Raw genomic sequence first — 19,994 nt, 5'->3', positions numbered from 1 at the left:
TCGACTGTTTTGGCTGGAATTGGACTAGGAACATTACCCTAAGCTGTTTTTCAACATATAAACCTGTTTTTGATGTGGTAATGTTCATGCTAATCCAATTTCAAAGATAATTATCAATAGATTCATGTTTTGTATTAGTTTAATGATTAGGCTAATTACATGAAAAAACATGAATGGATTATCTTGTTCTTATGAGTTGCTTAGATTAATAGGAATGTTATGTGAAATTGTTGTTTTCAATCCAAATTAATCTAAGAGTTGATTCTAAAATGTGTTTTTGTAACTTGTCCTCAAGTTATATGAAAAGTCACATTTAAGATTCATAAAACTCATAAAGATTTTCATAAGTTATGAATAAGGAAGAGTCACATTCTTTAATGGTTTAAAGTCTTCCATAACTTGTCCTCAAGTTATGGAACTTGAAGAGTTTTTTTTTAATTAAAACTAATTTAAATACATAAGTTATGGAATTGAATAGTTTTGAATAGTTTTAAAACTTGCCCTCAAGTTTTGGAATTTGAAAAGTTTTCTTTCATGAATACTTTAATTCCAAATCAAGCCCTTAGGATTTTAAAAGTTAAAATTCAACCCTTATACTTTATAATATTATAAGTTAATAATATATATATATATATATATATATATATATATATATATATATATGTATAAGAGCAAGTCGTCTTACCATTAGTAGGCCTCATTCACGAAGCCGGTCTATAAGGGGGGTATAAGGTTACTGCCTATAAAATGGCAGTTTAATGGGTGTCCACTCTCACCCACCGCTTCCTTGACTGGTGGAGGGTCGTTAGCCGAACAAGTAGGACAAGGACTATAATTCTCCCTTCATTAAAATTATTAATGATAAATACTAAGTAACTAAACTCTTATTAATACACAATCTTAGTTACTTAGGAAAATATGAATAAGGTGCTAACCCATGAAATTAGACTTTGCACTTTGCTTAAGTCGGTTAGTGGAGCGCGTGTGGTTAACCGGCAGACTAGCTTGATTTAACAAGGTAGGCAAAGGGTTTCTTAAAGTTTATCATAGGCAGGTGGAGCATGTGTGGTTAACCGGCACATCGGTTGGGTGTCAAACATTTAAGAGTATCAAGTAATTTGCATGGTTACTTCACACCTTGTTTTGTGATCCTCGGCATCCCAGTCACAAAACCTAAAGGGCACAATCGAGATTGAAACATGCCATTGAACAGTTCAATGAATCTAGGAGTTTCAAAAACCAATTAAAACCTAATAAATCATTTCGTTTTCATGGTGGAAATTGGTGAATCGTCATTCACCTACCTTCAAATATTCTATAGCTTGGATTACGACATCCCTCTTCCAAGTTATAAAATATTGTGTTGGGTCCTAGCCTTAATATTTCATATTGGGTGTTATATTAAGGACTTTAAATCAACTATCTTGAATATCTCCCAAAAGATGTCTAGCTCAGACATCTATGATCTTCCCAAATCTCTTGGAACTTTACTTCCTCCACCTCCTCCAATTATTCTCCCTAACCCACAAGTTCAAGGTCACTCAAGCCCTATTGGCAAGCAAGGTCTATGTGTGCTCACATCTTGGAGATGAAGTCACATATTGACAAGCCGGGAGAGTTGGGTGTCAAAGTCTTAAGAAAGTCGGATGTTCAATCACTTTCTAAGTCACATAGTTAGTTCCTTTGGGACTACTATGAAACAGACTATGACATGACCCTTAATGATATTATCTATTTTCTTTGTGCTGCTGAATCAGAAATGATTTGAGGACTGATAGAGCAAATTTTATTAGAAGATCAACTTTCCAAACTTCCATGGATTTTGAAAAAGGTAACATTAGATATCCAGTAAAAGCTTTCTCTTCCCAATGGAAAGGGATCGGCCATAGTCAACTCGGTTGACCAAATGGTAAAGAGAATGGCTAAGTCTGAGATAGTCCTACCAAAGGGTCCATATGTGTCTATTGCCAAAGGAAGGGGCATTGATTGCGAAGCTGCCTATTTACCTGAAAGATCATAAGGTTGATCAAGTCAAGAAGTTTGACTCTGTTTTAGGTAAAGTCCACTATCTAACTCTGTTAAATTTCTATTATGAGATTCTTATTACATGATGTGACTGGGTCACATGTTGATAGTTTAAGAATCAAAGAAAAGTGGAGAAACTTAAAGGAAGCATATGCTGATTCTGATTGCGAAGATGAATCTCGATCGCATGGTTCAATGATCAGAATTTTGAGCCGTTGCTCAGGAGTTATGATATATTGCTTAGGAATAGATAACAACAAGTTTTTCATATGCTTTTGCACTATAAGGATAAGTTTTTCCGCAAAGTTTTAAAATTAAAGGAAATTTTTGATTTTATTTATTCTAAGTATCCTTACAATGGCATTTGTGAAAAAAATTGTTGCTTATATGATTCCATTGATAGCAATAATGGAAAATGGATTTGTTTCTTTCATTTGTGGTAGTGTCTAAATTTACCAAATAAGGAAAGATTCTCATCACCCAAGGTTTCAGTTGGATAGAAACTTGGAAATCATGCAAGTTGTATAGTATGATGAATGATAATTTTCATCTTTGGAAAAATTAAGACTAATTCCTTGTTCACATGTATATGTGAGTCAAGTGAAGGACTAAGGGATCAAGTACACATTCTGGTGCACTGATCAAGTCCACCACAAAAGATCGATAAGACTATTCGTCATGATTTACTAAAGTTTCGTAAATATGATTATACTTACAAGTTTAAGTATAATTTGGAAACATTGGAAAAGTTTTAAAGTATGGCAGAACGAATTGAGAAGAATCAAATTAGGCAGAAAGATAAAAGTTTCTCAAATATGAAAAGATGGGAGAGTACCTTAGTATCAGGTTTTGTGATCATCTTAATGATTTAGAAATCATATCACAATTAGTCCTCTAAGGAAATCTTAGTGCATTCTTATGGCTAAGAAGAGGAGTCATGAATTGTTGAAATGGTTAAATCAAGAAGATGAGTCATAGTTCGTTCCAAAACAAGTCTTAGAGTCATACTCCAAGACTGTAAGTTGGGTGACATATATTAAAGAAAGGTTTAAAACACTTGTCAAATGTAAGAGTAAAAGTGTCCTACTCTTGTACATTTGATATTGGTAAGTTGTGATGTTTTGGATAAAACAAAGACCAACTAAGGCCAATTGTGTGAAGTGTTTGTCTTGATAAAGAATCCGCACTATCTCTTGAATATTTAGCAAGATAGTTTTATATGTCAAGAGGATAGTGGGAGTCTAAAAGATTTTGAAGGTATTTCAAGAACTAATCAAGAATAAAAACCTGTATTTCATCACTAGCACACGACTAGAGGTTTATAACCTATTGTGTTGACATTTCTGTGCCCAATCTAGTAAAGTTGGATATACATTTGAGTTCTATATGTTCTCAATTGTTTGCATAACTACTTGGAAGCAATGGCAGTCCCTGTACTGCCAGGTGGCGAGAAGTTAAGATTGCACAAGTTCAATCCATATGAGTTTGGATTTGTCACTAACCTAGTCTTGTGATTATGGTTTTGACAAATTCACGTGGATAAGAACACATACACCATAAAATCTAAGGGTCATAAGGTATTTCTCCGATTCATGAAAATGATGGTGAGGAAACACTTCCACCAAGTAGTTTTTAAGTAAGATAGCAATTGTGATCTTTGGAATCTCAAAGTCATTAGTGGAGCATGCGTGGTTAACCGGCACACTAATATGGACTTATGAGAAATGGAAAAAGTCTAAACAATCGAGACTATGATTACGGCATCCCTTTTCATAGTTCTAAAATTGTTTAGACACACCTGTGAGCTATCTAAGATAAGGTGTATGATTTTGATAAAGTCTTATCAAAGCAATATTGTATCAGAAATCTGAACTTTGGTAAGAAAGTCAATAAAGTATTGATTTCTAGAAGTCCAGCTGATTTCTGAGTACATGTCAAAGCTAGTGGGAGCATAAGTATTATGCTAATAATTTTCATGTTAGTAGGAGCATGATAATTATGATAAGTATTGCAAGTTAGCAATGTTAATTATAGAAAACCAAAAGTTTCAATTCATGAAGTTGTTGGTTGAAAAAGTTGTTTTGCTATAATTAAGGGAGAGGAAATTGTACTTCATTTCAATTCTAAAAGCTTAGATTGAGGTTTTAATCATCTTTAGTCAAGGATATATATATGTATTTTGTGTTGGAATGGCTCAACATAAGGAAATTCTATATATGGGTCCATTATTTGCGTTCTAAAATTCGATTATGATTACGGCATCCCTTTTCATAATCTGAATTATGAGAACTTGGCAAATAGACATAGAAATATTATAGCAAAAAGACTGGTCTAGTATCATGTCTTTATGTGAGACATCATGAATCGTGTCCCATATGCTTCGGATATAGGATCGATTGCATGTGCTATAATATTCATCCTTTCTATATTTTCCAAATGCTCTGGGCATTAAGGGGGAAAATCTAGAATTGGATATGACTAAAATGATTAAGCAATTGTCAAGAACAATCTAAGGTTTACCAAAGATTGGTTGCTCAGGGACAGTTGGAAGTATAGTGTTCAATTTTGGAAGGACCATATTGACATACTCTGAAAGGAGGCAACTCTTGTTTAGAAGTGACAGTCAAAATGGGAATATGGAAATGTTTCATAGTTGGAAGTTATTCAATCTGTGTAAGATTAGAAAAACTAAATGCAAGAAGGATGTTTCCATGGAGTTGATCTCCATTGGAATACGCTGTAATGTCTGTTGACAAGTCTTTGTGACTTTGTGCATAATCATTACAAGAGGATCAATGCATATAAGTTTAAAATCTAACAGATTTCGGTAAATGATAGGAATTTGGAATTCTTACATTTCGATAGGGATTTGGGAGTGTGAAAAGATGATCATTGAAATTATGTTCAATCGATCTAGTTCACAAAGTAAAGATCATAGACAAACATAGAGTGCTTACTTGGTGTATGGCAAAGCTATTGTTTAGAAAAACACAGTGTACATGCTTGGAGCATGGGAAAACTAGTGTTTTTAATTCAAGTATAAAGTTGATAAAACCGAAACAATGAATAATGAGTAATCAGTATGGTGATAAATAAAAAGTGTTCTATTTATATTCATAGGTTTTGATACCATACTAGATTCAATTATTCTTGTGTTTCATTTTTGCATGTTTTGACTTCCAGAATAAACTAGGTCATTCTTCCCGAATGACTAAGTTATTCAAACCATCCACAGTTGGTCATATGTTGGAAGTAGATATGAATCAAGACTGTCATGAGTTGGCTTGTAGATGTCTAAGATGTTGGACATAGCAAAGAGGTGCTACAACACTCATGAATGCTCATAAGTTCTGAGTATTGGATTCAACCCGCGCTCATTTGAATCACTTCATGGATTTTATCACGAGTGATCATGAGACGATAATATCTTATATTCTTCAAACCTAGAGATATGAGTTGTTACTATGAGTTGGTTGTACATTGATTGCGCGAAAACGCATTGGTAACTCGATGTTATAAAACGTTCTTTTGTGTATGATTCAACAAGTAGTAGAACAAGCCATATGAGTCGAAGTTTATCCATTCCTTTTACCTTCGGGATAAAAGCGATATCTGTGGGCCCCTCGATGATTTAGTGATGACAAATGTAAGTGCTCGGCCGGGCCTGGACTGATTTGATTTGTTCAAATTAGTCAGCCGCCATAAATCGGAAATCGGGAAACAACAAATGGACAGAGAGAATGATTTATAATCCATGTCTCAGTCCATATGATATCTAGAATGGAGGAATATATGATCCCTTATCTAATGGACAAGTCATTGACGAGATCAGAGTTCAGTTACAACGTCAGAGTTCGACAGCGGCTTAAAGAGCTACGATTGCCAGTCGGTTCTTGAAGTTATACTCAATAATAGTTTTAGACTTATCCAAGTGGGAGACTGTTGGATTAGTGTCTAAGTCCATAACTATATTTGGTATGTACTTGACCCGACTTGGCATGGTCCATTTGGGTTGCATGGCATCATGCATTTGGATAGACTAAAATGAGAGAAATAACACTTAAGGTTTGGTAATATATTATAAGTTCTAATATATTAATAAGATTATTTAATTAGTATTGATCAAGAATTAATTTGGAATTAATTAAGTGATCAAAAGGAGACTAATTAAATATATGGGTTGATTGTGTAAATCATCCATACTTGTATAGTGGGCTAATGCTCCATGGATTATCAAGTTGGGCTAAAACCCATAGGATACTCCATGGTGTTTTGTACCCATGGATCATGGAAATGAAAGGCCATGACAATTAGGGTTTATATGGTGTAACCCTAATTGTGACACACTATATAAGCATCTTATTCTTCCCAAAATGGGCAACCATGTTAGACTATGAAGAAATGGTGAGGGCTAGCCGATTTCATGAAGTGTTCATTTCTCTCTAAGTTATTCCAAGTGCATTTGATGTTGTGTGAACCATTTGAGGTGTCACACTTGGGCACTCGGCTCTTGAGCATCAAGGAATCAAGCTACATAAAAAGGTATGTCTTCTAACTTGTTTTATTGCCCAAGTATCAAGATTGTATGGTAGATAGCGTAATACCTTGGAATATTCATATTTGCATGTATAATAGAGAAAACATAGATCCAAGGTATTTAGGGTTGCATGTACACTTAGGAGTGTTATAATGCTCAAAACCCAACACCATCATCACGGACCCTGCCGTGAAATGAATTGCACTAGGTGCAACAGGAAGGGACACACTGCCCGCTTTTGCAAGGAACTGACCCAACCGGCCGCTCCAGCCACAAATGTCAGAGTAGGTCGTACTTGTTACGAATGTGGAGCAATGGGGCACTTCCGAAGGGACTGTCCGAAAGCAAACAACAGGAACGCTGGTGGAGGGGGCAGAGTATTCGCAATGGGACAAGAGGAAGCCATTGCCGATCCCACGGTGGTTACGGGTACGTTTCTACCCGATAACTCTTATGCATGCATTCTATTTGATAGTGGAGCGGAGAGGAGTTTTGTGAGCCATAATTTTAAAAATCTACTCAAACAAACACCCCAGTCATTAAGCGGAACATTCATAGTAGAAATGGCTAACGGAAAGACAGAAGGCGCTAAAGAAATATACTTAAACTGTACCCTCACACTAAACAACAATTCATTTCCAATCAACCTCATGCCGGTTTCAATAAAAAGTTTCGACGTTATCATAGGCATGGACTGGCTGAGTTCTCATCGTGCGTACATTTTATGTTACGAAAAGGCCATTCGCCTTAATCTACCAAATGGCGAAACCCTAGTTATTTATGGCGATAAACATAGTACCACTCTTCGTATCATCTCCTGCGTCAAAGCTCAAAAATATTTACGCAAGGAATGCCATGCGTTCTTGACACACGTCGTAGATGTGAAGCGAGGAGTAGAAGACATCAAGAGCGTGCCTGACGTCTGTGATTTTCCCGATGTCTTTCCCGAAGATCTTCCAGGAGTACCTCCTGCAAGACAAGTCGAATTCAGAATCGATTTGATTCCTGGAGCCACCCCTGTAGCCAAAGCACCGTATCGTTTAGCCCCAGCAGAGATGCAAGAATTATCCAGTCAACTGAACGAACTGCTCAACAAAGGATTATTTAGACCAAGCTTCTCACCTTGGGGAGCACCAGCGTTGTTCGTGAAGAAGAAAGATGGATCGTTCAGAATGTGCATCGACTACCGAGAGCTAAACAAGCTCACCATCAAGAACCGGTATCCCCTGCCACGAATAGACGATCTGTTCGATCAACTCCAAGGAGCAAATTACTTTTCAAAGATCGATCTGAGATCGGGATATCACCAGCTACGATTCCTGGAAAGTGATATTCCTAAGACGGCTTTCCGAACAAGATACGGTCACTACGAATTTGTAGTGATGCCTTTCGGACTAACCAATGCACCCGCCGTGTTCATGGACTTAATGAATCGGGTATGTCGTTCGTTCCTGGACAAATTTGTGATTGTGTTCATAGATGACATACTCATTTATTCAAGGAGTAAAGAAGAACATGGTCAGCACCTGAGACAAGTGTTGGAGACACTACGAGTAGAGAAGCTTTACGCAAAGTTCTCGAAGTGCGAGTTTTGGATTAGGAAAGTGGACTTCCTAGGTCACGTGGTCAGCAAAGAGGGAATCCACGTGGACCCTTCCAAAATCAAGGCAATCAAGAATTGGTCAGCACCGAAGACGCCAACTGAAATTCGCCAATTTCTAGGCCTTGCTGGCTATTACCGCAGATTCACACAGAACTTCTCCAGCATCGCAAAACCCCTTACCACCCTGACTCAGAAGGGTGTAGCTTTCAACTGGGTAGAAAAGCAAGATGCTGCATTTCAAACTCTGAAGCAAGTCCTATGCAGCGCACCCATTTTGTCTCTTCCAGAGGGGACAAAAGACTTTGTAGTATACTGTGATGCGTCCAATCAAGGGATGGGTTGTGTTCTGATGCAACGAGGAAAGGTTATTGCTTACGCCTCATGACAACTAAAAACACACGATGTCAACTACACCACTCATGACCTAGAGCTTGGAGCAGTAATGTTCACCCTGAAGATTTGGAGGCACTGCCTATACGGAACAAAGTGCATCATCTTCACGGACCACAAGAGCCTTCAACACATATTCGACCAGAAGGAGCTAAACATGAGACACCGATGTTGGGTCAAACTACTCAACGACTACGAATGTGAAATTCGTTATCATCCGGGTAAAGCCAATGTAGTGGCGGATGCCCTAAGTCGAAAGGAGTACTCTGGTCGAAGAGTGAAAGCGCTAACCATGACAATCCATTCACACCTGTCAACGCAAATCAAGGAAGCCCAACTAGAAGCCTTGAAACCAGAAAACATGACAGGTGAAGCACTTAGAGGAATGGACAAGAATCTTGAAATCAAAAGTGACGGAGTTCATTATCTCATGAACTGAATCTGGACACCAAAATTTGGTGGATTCAGAGAGGTGGTCATGAATGAGGCACACAAGACTCGATACTCCGTACACCCAGGTTCAGATAAGATGTATCTGGATCTCAAACAACTCTATTGGTGGCCAAACATGAAAGCAGAGATTGCTACCTACGTTGGCAAGTGCTTAACTTGTGCCAAGATCAAGGTAGAACATCAAAAACCCTCAGGTCTACTCCAGCAGCCTGAAATACCTGAGTGGAAGTGGGAGCAGATTACCATGGATTTCATATCCAAACTACCCAAGATGCAAGGTGGTCACGATACCATTTGGGTGATCGTCGACAGGTCAACCAAGTCTGCCCACTTCTTGGCAATCAAGGAGACCGATAAGATGGAAAAACTGACAAAGACTTACATCCGGGAAATCGTGCGACTTCATGGAGTGCCGATATCTATCATCTCGGATAGAGACAGCCGATTCACTTCACGATTATGGCAATCACTACAAAAGTCCTTGGGAACTAGGCTAGATATGAGTACAGCCTATCACCCACAAACTGACGGACAGAGTGAGAGAACTATACAAACCCTAGAAGACATCTTACGGGCTTGTGTAATAGACTTTGGTAAAGCGTGGGACATCCACTTACCATTAGTTGAATTCTCGGATAACAACAGTTATCACACTAGCATCAAGACTGCTCCATTTGAAGCCCTTTACGGCCGCAAGTGCAGATCACCTCTGTGCTGGGCGGAAGTGGGCGACACGCAGTTGGCGAGAGGCCTAGTCCCTGATAGCACTCTCACTGGTCCGGAAATCATTAGAGAGACGACTAAGAAGATCGTTCAAATCCATGAACGACTGAAAGCCTCAAGAGATAGACAAAAGAGCTACGCCGACAAGAGACGAAAACCCTTGGAATTTGTCACACCCCCAAACCAGAATGGCGGAAACATTCGGGGGTGGATGACTTCACGTAGTATCATAACAGTTGAATATTTGTAAAGAAAGTAACCCAACCATCATAAATATAATAAAAAGTTACATCGTTGCATGTAATACATGTTTCAAAAGAATATTACAAATATGATGATTTAAAATGTATTGATAACAGATGCCTTAATGTTCCTTCTACAAAAGCTGATGGTTACCTGTATTACTGATTCCCTGAGAAATACAAGTAGTTTTGAAAAAGTGTCAACAATTAAGTTGGTGAGTTCATAAGCGTTTTTGTACTGAAATTTGTATGTCTTTCGGTAAAAATAACTGAACGTGTTTTCCAGAAAATCCAATATTTTCTATGTACGTGTGGTAGTTGAAAAAGTTCCAAAGGCTGGAATGCAATAGTATCTTTCATGCTAAAATGGTGAAAGTGGATTTATACATATATAATGTGATTACTGAATGCATTTAAGAGTCTCGTAAATCAAATATATTTCGATACTCCATGTGAGTTTTATAACCATGCTTTTCACCCAGGTTGCCTGTAACAACGTTATTCAGGCGTTGCGGTGTTATGACGTTTGTCACCCCAGACCTGCCGGTCTAACTGTAGCTAACAGTTTAGGTGCGGGATTGTCAATCCCGTATAGATCTATAGACAAGTATCACGCTCTCCCTACAAGAGATTATGGTTTATAATACAGGACTTGAAATGCGTACTTGAGAGTACGGTGAAGCCGAATGTCTCACAAAACTTTGTATCAATTGATTTACGGAATGAACAATCCACATTTCTTGTAAACGAAAGTGTTTCCTTTTTACAGTGCTTATGTAAAGATGTTATGAATAACTCGTAAACTATACCCATTATAGTTTTTCAAAAACGTGTTCCATTTGGTGATAAAAACTCGATGTAATACCAACTTTTCATGTAAAGTGTAACGTTGGTATTAATGTTGTTTAACATTTATAGACAAAATGTAGGTAAAGTATTTGAAACCACATATAACGATGCGTATTTTAACATAAGTTTTTCTCGTGTTTCACTTGTATTCCCCCCCCCCCTAAAACATGAAAAAGACGTGAAAATGTAGGGGTATGAACTCACCTGGAAAGTGTGGTGATTTGAAGAAAACAAGATTTTCTCGGGCGGCACTTCGACCGGAAAGTGGTGAATTTTTCGGGAATCTCGGAGCTTCGGACCTTCGTCGGGACTTGGATACGGAACCGGGGCGTCGGGGTAGTCTCGGGATAGTAGAAGTATGAATTTAGGGAGAGAAATTGAGGAATGAGCAAGTAAAATTCGGAAGTCTCGCATGCTATTTATAGGAGGGCTGCCAGGCTTCGTACGCTGGGCGTACCCTCGTACGCGGGGCGTACGTCAGCGATGACGTCTCCGGTCGCCGGTATTCGGATGGGACGGTAGTAGAGGCATAGGGGCGACATGGACGATCTGAGGCCTTGCATTGGGTACGCTGGGTGTACTCTGAAGTACGTTGGGCGTAACCCTTCGGATAAGCCTCGAAGTGTGTGCCCAAAACTTCAAAAATACGTAACTTTCGCATACGATCTCCGTTTTTGACGTTCTTTATATTCACGTGTAGGTGAGAATATACTCTACAACTTTCGTTTAGACTCCGTCGGCTAATTTTGATTTAAATTTTTAATATTATATTTTTAATAGGCCGGGACATGATAAATCCGTTAAAAATTCATAACTTCTTCATCCGATGTCCGTTTTCGTCTGTCTTTTTACTGTTGTACTACTATTGTCGAGATCTTCGATTCTCCTTTAGGTTGTGTCGGCTAAAAATCGTTCGATCTCTATTTCGAGTTTTTAGCTGTCTACTACTATATCCGAAACTTAGAAAAATCATAACTTCCTCATAGGAAGTCAGATTTGGGCGTTCTTTTTATGTACGCTCACGGTTTATTATTATCTACGACTTTTGTTTAGATACTTAAGGTTAAAAAGTATTTTATTGAAATTTCACTTTTTACACTTAACAGTGTTTTACCGGTTGCGTCGCGGATTTTCGATTGGTCATAACTTCTTCGTTATAACTCGGATTTGAGTGTTCTTTATATTTCTGAAAACCTTGACACAATATCTAACATTTTATGTATCCCAATTGAGACTTTAGAACACTTCATTTCTGACGCTATTTTATTACATCAAAAATAGGTTACAATGCTTGACTTTAGAACATTACATTGACTTGAAATATCGGGTTGTCACAGAATTTCAGGTTGGTGACCGTGTCCTACTAAAGGTCTCTCCCTGGAAAGGCATGATACACTTTGAGAAGCGTGGAAAACTAAACCCAAGGTACATTGGACCCTTTGAAGTTATTGCACGGATTGGTCCAGTAGCTTATAGACTCCAACTACCACTCGAACTTAACAACGTACATCCTATGTTTCACGTGTCTAATCTAACGTAGTGTCTATCTGATGAAACTCTTGTAATTCCACTCGAGGAGATCGAATTGAACGAAAATCATAACTTTGTGGAAGAACCCGTCGAAATCATGGATAGGGAAATCAAATGAACAAAGCAAAGTCGCATACCAATAGTGAAGGTTCGCTGGAATGCTAAGCGGGGACCTGAATTCACTTGGGAGCGAGAAGATCGGATGCAACAAAAGTACCCGCATCTCTTCCCTAGTCCATAGACATTTACTTTGTAAATAATTTCGGGAAGAAATTCCCTCTAACGGGGGGATGGTGTAACAACCCGATATTTTAAGTCAAGGTAATGACCTAAAGATAAATATTGTAACCTACTTTTGAGATAATAAAAATAGCGTCAAAAATGAAATGTTCAAAAATCTCAATTTGGATATACTAAGTGGTAGATATCGTAACAAGGTGTTCAAAAATATAAAGAACACTAAAATACGAGTTATAACGAAGGAGTTATGACCGATCGAAGATCCGCAATAAAACTTGTAAAACACTGTTAAGCATAAAACGCGAAATTTCAATAAAATACTTTTTAGCCTTAGGTATCCAAATGAAAGTCGTAGATATCATTAAACCGTAAACGTACATAAAAAGAATGTCCAAATCTGACTTCGTATGAGGAAGTTATAATTTTTCTAAATTTCGGATATAACAGTAGACAACTAAAAACTCGAAATAGAGATCGATCGACTTTTAGCCGACGCAACCTTAACGAGAATCGAAGATCTCGACAATAGTAGTACAACGGTAAAAAGACAGACGAAAACGGACGTCGGATGAAGAAGTTATGGATTTTTAACGGACTTTTCTAGTCCCTGCCTGTTAAAAATATAATATTAAAATTAAAGTCAAAATTAGCTGACGGAGTCCAAACGAAAGTTGTAGAGCATAATCTCACCTACGCGTGGATATAAAGAACGTAAAAATTGGAGCTCGTATGTGAAAGATATGAATTTTTTAAGTTCGGGACACGAATTCCAACAACTGTCAGAGACTCACGACGTGAGCCAGTGATTGATGGGTTCCAGAGTTGGGCTATCAGATGCCGAGTCTACGGAAGGGATAAGAACCAAAGTCACGACGTGAACAACTTCATGTGCACGACGTGAACTCCAAAAATGCCCCCTATAAATAGAAACTGAAGGTCTCGGGTTTAGGCTGCTCAATTCTACTCTCCTTTCTACTTTTACTCTGTGTTAAGCATCCTGAGACTACCCCAACGCCCCAGTTACGTGTCCAAGCCCTGAAGAAAGCCCGAAGTTCCGAAGTTCCCGAGAAACTTGCTTCTTTCCTGTCGAAGTGCTGCCCAAGTTAAACATCGTCTTCTTCAAACCGTCACTTTTACCAAGTGAGTTCATACCCCTATCACTACGCTTTCAAATGCTTTTAAATGCTTTTAAACACTTTTAGGGGGGGGGATACAAGTAAACACACGGTTAAAATCATGTGAAAACATCAATCTTTTACTATAAACTCCTTGTTGTTGTTATAACTATCATACGAAAATGTTAGCATGCAAAACATCTTACAATACCATTTTACCCTCTCGGGATGAAGTATGTTTATAAATAAAAATATGCTTTATTTATATGTTTGCATAATACATCTTGACAAGGGTAACCATTTCAACTATAACATTACTTATATATAAGAAAATACAAATCAATTTTATGCCTTTATCAACATAGTAAAAAGGGTAATCATTTCAGACATAAACACATTCATTTCAAAAATACGTGACTTAATTGAGAATATGTGAGTCATTCGTCTTCATCGTACCTATCAAGGTATACAAGAAAGCCCTGTTTTATAACTAGAGTCTCCATCCGGAGAACGTGATAAGTGTGTATAGATCTATACGGGACTGATGATCCCGCACCCTGGCTGTTAGCTACAGCCGGACCGGCAGGTTAAGGGTGACAAGTGTCATAACATTTCGACGCCTGAAGAATGTCGCTACAGGCAAATCCATCATAGTACGGTTATGAAAACTCACAGGATAGACAATTATTATGGTATTATGTTTTTACGGGAAAAGTAATATACATTTATTTTTACGTGAAAATACAAGCTTCCTATAGTTTTGTTCACTAATAAAACTATACATCATCATTTTAAGCATGACATATTTACTTACAAGTTACAGTCTTGGGCATTTAAGACTCCTTCTCACGTTTAGGAAAATATAGGATTTTCCTGGTTCAATACATTCATTTCATACAAACAACGATTCATAACTCATTTTATAAGAAAATATCGGATTTTCTGGAAAATAAACGTGAACTTTCGAATGGCATGCACTTATTCAAATAACTACTTATGAACTCACCAACTTAATTGTTGACACTTTTTCTTTGAAATAACTTGTATTCTCAGGGAATCGCTAAACACCAGGTTAGCAACTACTTTTGGGGACTAATGCTCTGGCGTTAGCAACATCTTTTGGAACATCATATTATATTTGACTTTTGAAACATGTAATACAACAATCATGTAAAATTTTCAAATATATATTATGGTGGTGTGTACTTTCTTTACTATTCAATTGTATTGATACTGTACATGACGTCCTCCGCCCTCGAATGTTTCTGCCGTTCAGGTTTGGGGGTGTGACATAAGAGCTTCAAGGGCAAGCCCCATGATGGATCCTCTTCTAATGGGACCAAAGTTGGTTCTGCCACCCCCTCCACCAACCCTAAAGAAGCAGAGTGCTTCTACTGCCACGAGAAATGGCATTGGAACAGAAGCTGCCTGAAGTACTTGCAGGATATCAAGGATGGGAAGATAAAGCCCACCTTCGCAAGTATTTATACTATTCAATCTAATAACTCATCACATGCTAGTTCTTAGGTCCTTGATACAGGATGTGGTTTTCACATTTGTTCTGATTTGCAGGGTCTAAGAAGAAGTAGGGATGTGGAGCATGGGAAGATGAACCTGGTCATGGGGAATAGGAAAGTGTCGCATGTCACCAAGATTAGGGTTTAGTCTTTAGTGCTTAGTAGTGGGTTAGGATTAGAGTTGAATAATTGTTTTTACTCGTCTGATATGGCGAGAAACATTATTTCTTTTCATGGTTTGTATAAACAAGGATTTAGATTTTCATTTAATAATGAAGTTGGTTCTATTAATGCTTATTTGAATGGTGTTTTATATTTTGAAGCATTGCCTTGTAATGAAATATATGAAAGTGTGATGATTGTTGATAACTTAGGAAATAATGTATTGCAAATTGGTTCGTCCAATGGTTTGGACAAAGCGTGCTTGTGGCATTGTCGTCTTGGACAAGTCAACAAGAAACGCATGGCCCAACTCCAAAAGGATGGAGTGTTGGAGTCATTTGGCCTAAAATCAGATGACACTTGCGAGTCTTGTTTACTTGGAAAGATGACCAAGTCACCCTTCACTGGTACTAGTGAAAGGGGTGAGGGTTTGTTGGATCTCATACATACTGATGTATGTAGGCCCTTCAGATCCACCGCAAGGGACGCTTGTCGCTTCTATGTGACTTTTAGTGATGATTAAAACAAATATGGGTATATCTACTTAATCAATCATAATTCAGAAACTTTTGAAAAGTTCAAAGAGTTTAAACAAGAAGTGGAGAATCAGCTGGGCAGGAAGATAAAGATGCTACGCTCCGATCGGGGTGGTGAGTATCTTAGTATCGAGTTCCACGAGTATCTAAAGGAATGTGGAATAGTTTCACAATTGACGCCACCTAGGACACCACAACTTAATGGTGTAACTGAGAGGCGCAATCGGACCTTGTTGGACATGGTTCATTCCATGATGAGTCGTGCTACGCTACCTATATCATTCTGGGGGTATGCCTTAGAGACTGTCGCCCATATCCTTAACATAGTCCCAACCAAGAAGGTTGCCAAAACACCTCACGAGATATGGACAGGGAAAGCTCCCTTGTTGGCACATATCAAGGTTTGGGGTTACGAGGCTTTCGTAAGGCGAGAGACTCATGACAAGTATGAACCTTGTAGTGAGCGGTGTATTTTCATCGGCTATCCACAGAAGTCCTTTGGATATCTCTTCTATAGACCGAGTGACAATGTTGTCTTCGTTGCGAGGAGAGGAGTCTTTCGCGAGAGAGAACTCATATGACAAGAGGACAGTGGGAGGAAAATTGATCTTAAAGAGCTTCAAGAGTCAAGCGATGAAGGAACCTCTCACACTAGCGATCAACCTGAGGAGGAAACTCCTGTTGAACCAATTGACGAGTCCTTACCTCTTAGACGTTCTAGTAGAGTTAGTATTCCACCTGAGTTTTTTGGGTTCCATATTACTACTGAGGGTGATACGTTTATTAGTGATAGCACACTAGTAAATTTGGATGAACCTAACAGCTACAAGGAAGCCATGGCAAGCCCGGAGTCTACGAAGTGGAAAGAGGCGATGGACAACGAGATTCAGTCCATGTATGACAATCAAGTTTGGAACTTGGTTGACAATGTACCAGGTCGTAAGACGGTCGGGTGCAAGTGGATCTTCAATAAGAAGACCGACATGGATGGGAAAGTGCACACATATAAGGCGCAATTGGTTGCGAAGGGCTTTACTCAAACTCCTGGAGTTGACTATGATGAGACCTTCTCACTGGTTGCGAAGATAAAGTCTATTAGGGTGATGCTAGCCATAGCTGCATTTCATGACTATGAAATATGGCAGATGGATGCCAAAACCGCTTTCCTTAATGGAAAGTTGGCTGAGGATGTTTACATGAGTCAGCCAGAGGGTTTTGTCGATACGAAGCATCCTAATAAAGTGTGCAAGCTTGAGAAATCCATTTATGGATTAAAACAAGCATCTCGCAGATGGAATCTTTGTTTCGATGAGAAAGTCAAAGAGTTTGGATTTACGAGGAGCGAGGATGAGTCCTGAGTATATGTCAAAGCTAGTAGGAGTATAGTTATCTTTCTCGTTTCGTATGTCGATGGCATACAGCTCATAGGAAACGACATCCCAACCTTGTAGGAGGTTAAGTCCTGGCTTGGGAAGTGCTTCTCTATGAAGGACCTCGGAGAAGCTGCTTATATTCTTGGGATAAGGATAGTGAGAAACAGGAGTAAAAGACTAATAGGACTTAGTCAAAGTACTTACTTGGATAAAGTGTTGAAACGTTTCTGCATGGAGAACTCCAAGAAAGGGGAGTTACCGATCCAAAGCAATACCAAACTGAGTAAGACTTAGAGCCCGAGTACAGAGAATGAGATAGCAGAGATGAGTCGAGTACCTTACGCTTCCGCAGTTGGCTCAATCATGTATGCTATGACTTGTACTCGCCCTGATGTGTCCTTCGCTTTGAGCATGGTCAGCAGATATCAAGGGAACCCTGGTAGAGCCCATTGGACCGTAGTCAAGAATATTTTTAAGTACCTACGAAGGACCAAGGAATGGTTTCTTATCCTCGATGGGAATGATGACTTAAGAGTACGAGGGTACAGTGACGCCAGTTTTCAAACAGACCGAGATAATTACCGATCTCAGTCAGGTTGGGTCTTTACTCTTAATGGAGGGGAAGTGACTTGGAAAAGTTCCAAGCAGGAAACTGTGGCTGATTCAACGTGCGAATCAGAGTACATAGCAGCGAGTGAAGCGTTAAAGGAGGCAATATGGCTAAAGAACTTCATCGGAGACCTTGGAGTTGTACCTGCCATAAAGGAGCCTATGGATATTTTTGCGATAACGAAGGTGCGGTTGCCTTGACCAAGGAACCAAGGGATCATGGCAGATCCAAGCATATCGACAGAAAATATCACTTTATTAGACATCACGTAGAAGAGGGACTCCTCATAGTGAAGAGGGTATCGTCAGAGGATAACCCAGCAGATCCCCTTACAAAGGGACTGAGTAGGGTTAAACACTTGCAGCACGCTAGGAGCATTGAGCTGAAGGACGATATTAGTTTTAGTGTTTAGATAGCTTTTAGAAACTTGTAATAGATAAATTGTAATTAACATTTAATGATTAAATAAAAGTTGTTTTATTTATAAGTAAAGTTACTATCTTGTGTTAATTATTTACTATTGTTTCACTTTGCATGTTTTGACTTCCTAAATAATAAGATTATTCGAACCATCCACAGTCGATCATACATTGGAAGTAGGTATGAAAGAAGACCGTCATGAATTTGCTTATAGACTGTCTAAAGTATTTGGATATAGCAAAAGATTGCTGCAACGTTCATGAGTGCTCCTAAAAAGAGAATTGAGTATTGGATTAAACCTGTGCTTACCTGAATCACTTCATGGAATTTAATCACGAGTGATTGTAAGACGATAATAGCATATCGTCTTTAAACCTAGATATATGAGTTGTTGTTTGCGAGTTAGTTGTGCATTGATAATGCGTAAACACATCAGTAACTTGATGTTATAAAACGTATTGTTGTGTACAATTTGATGAGCAAATAGTACAAGCATATAAGTCGAAGTTTATCTGTTCCTTTTGTCCCACAAAGATAAAAGCGATATCTTGGGCCCCTCGATGATTTGGTTTGACTTATGTGTCGGGCCCAGTCAGGACTGAGTTGATGTGTTCAATTAATTTATATGTTAGACAAATCAGAGATCGAGAAACAAACTGCTGGACAATAAGTATGACTATGTTCCATGTGATTGTCCACACGATATTTTGAGAACAGAGGATTATACAATCCCTTATCTATAGGACGTGTCATTTGACTAGTCAGAGTTGACAACGGATTTTGAGAGCTACGATTGCTAATCGGATTTTGAATTCGTACTTGCAATTATCGTTATTAGACTTATCCAAGTGGGAGACTGTTGGATTAGGTGTCTAAGCCCATAACTATATTTGGTATGTACTTGACCCGATAGTAGCATGGTCCTTTTGAGTTGCCTTCATCAAAGCAACTTGACTGGATGAATAAAGGAGAAAGAGGTAATTATGATTTATTAATATATTATGAGAATAATATATTAAAAGAGAAATCATATTGTTTAATTAATATTGGTCAAGAATTAATTTAGAATTAATTTTGTGGTCAAAAGAGATTAATTAAATAAAGGGGGACTGATATTGTAATTATTGGATAGTTGCAATATGGGGTAAGGAAACCCTAAAGATAGGGTGGACGAAATCCTTATGGATAGCCCATAAGATTTCGTCCAAGGTAGGGTTCTGGAAGGTTCTGATGGGCTGCTTAAGGCTTAAGCAACTGGATTAGGTCTTTGACTGAAACCCTAATTCCTCACCTATATAAGGACACCCTATGACATCCCAAATTCGGCTACACTAACCCTATAAGAGTTCAAAGAGCCGAATTTTAGCCTTCCCCTCTCTCTCTAATATTCTCCATTGCTTTGGTGTTTGTGATTCATCAGAGGCACAACATTTGGGGTGTTAAGATTCTCAAAATCTCAAGTTCTTCAAGCATCAATCAAAGGTAATGTTCTAACTAGTTTATTAGACATGATTTCGATTTTTATGATATGCTAGATTAGGGTTTTGCAAGTCTTGGACAATTATGCATGTACAATTAGAAAAACTAGATCCAAGCATTAGGGTTTGCATGTGCACCATAGGATTGTTGTAATGCTCAAAACGCATCAGTCCACTCCATCATTTTATTC

Source organism: Lactuca virosa, chromosome 4 (assembly GCF_052849685.1).
Source record: "Lactuca virosa cultivar CGN04683 chromosome 4, Lactuca_virosa_CGN04683_v6, whole genome shotgun sequence".
NCBI lineage: Eukaryota > Viridiplantae > Streptophyta > Magnoliopsida > Asterales > Asteraceae > Lactuca > Lactuca virosa.
The sequence above is the reverse complement of the archived record's forward strand: the minus strand, read 5'-3'. Positions refer to the sequence as shown.